Here is a 1,718-nt window from a genome sequence, read left to right as displayed (position 1 = left end):
ATTCTTCATACCTTGTACCATAGGCACCATGACCTTTGAGAAGGCTCTATGTGACCTGGGGTCAGGGATAAACCTCATGCCCCTCTCTGTAATGGAGAAACTAGGAATTTTTGAGGTACAAGCTGCAAGAATCTCACTAGAGATGGCAGACAAATCCATGAAACAGGCTTATGGGCTAGTAGAGGACGTGCTAGTGAAGGTTGAAAGCCTTTACATCCCTGCTGATTTCATAATCCTAGACACTGGGAAGGATGAGGATGAATCCATCATCCATGGCAGACCCTTTCTGGCCACAGCAAAAGCTGTGATTGATGTTGATAGAGGAGACTTGGTCCTTCAGTTGAATGAGGACTACCTTGTATTTAAGACTCAAGGTTCTCCTTCTGTAACCATGGAGAGGAAGCATGAGAAGCTTCTCTCAGAACAGAGTAAAACAAAACCCCCACATTCAAACTCTAAGTTTGGTGTTGGGAGGCCACAACCAAACTCTAAGTTTAGTGTTGAGGGGCCCCAACATTGCTCTGAACTTCTATGAGGCTCCATGAGAGCTCACTGTCAAGCTATTGACATTAAAGAAGCGCTTGTTGGGAGACAACCCAATGTTATTTAATTATATCTATTTATTTTCCATTGTTATTTTATGTTTTCTTTAGGTTGATGATCATGTGAAGTCACAAAAACAACTGAAAAATCAAAAACAGAATAAAAAATAGCATTAAAAATAGCTCACCCTGGAGGAAGAGCTTACTGGCGTTTAAACACCAGTAAGAAGCATCAAACTAGCGTTTAACGCCAGAAAGAAGCATCAAGCTGGCGTTAAACGCTAGAAACAAGCACCAGACTGGCGTTTAACGCCAGAACAGAGCATGGAATTGGCGTTTAACGCCAAGAATGGGAGAAAAGCTGGTGTTAAACGCCAGAAACAAGCAGCAAGCTGGCGTTTAACGCCAGACATGCATTCTAAGGGCGTTTTTCACGCCTAAATGGAGCAGGGATGCTAAGTCCTTGACCCCTCTGAATCTGTGGACCCCACAGGATCCCCACCTACCCCACATCTTCTTCTCTCCTCTTCACACCTTTTCATAACACTCTTCCCCAAATATCCTTCACCAATCACCTCCATACCTCTTCCCCAAATACCCTTAACCACTCACATCCATCTACTCTTCCCCAAAAACCCCACCTAGCTCCAAAATTAAAATTCTTTTCCCTCCCAAACCCAACCCTAATGGCCGAAACCTACCCTCCCCCCACCCCTATATAAACCCCTTAACACTACTCCATTTTCACACATCACAAACACTACTTCCCCTCCTTGGGCGAATATACTCTCTCACTCCATCTCCTCCTTTTTCTTCTTCTTCTACTACTTTCTTTCTTCTTTTGCTCGAGGAAAAGCAAACCTTTTAAGTTTGGTGTGGTAAAAGCATTGCTTTTTGTTTTTCCATAACCATTAATGGCACCTAAGGCCAGAGAAACCTCAAGAAAGAGGAAAGGGAAGGCAATTGCTTCCACCTCTGAGTCATGGGAGATGGAGAGATTCATCTCAAAGGTCCATCAAGACCACTTCTATGAAGCTGTGGCCAAGAAAAAGGTGATCCCTGAGGTCCCTTTTAAGCTCAAAAAGAGCAAGTATCCGGAGATCTGACAAGAGATTAGAAGAAGAGGATGGAAAGTACTATCCAATCCTATTCAACAAGTCGGGATCTTAATGGTTC

The sequence above is a fragment of the Arachis hypogaea genome, chromosome 16 (assembly GCF_003086295.3).
Source record: "Arachis hypogaea cultivar Tifrunner chromosome 16, arahy.Tifrunner.gnm2.J5K5, whole genome shotgun sequence".
NCBI lineage: Eukaryota > Viridiplantae > Streptophyta > Magnoliopsida > Fabales > Fabaceae > Arachis > Arachis hypogaea.
The sequence above is the reverse complement of the archived record's forward strand: the minus strand, read 5'-3'. Positions refer to the sequence as shown.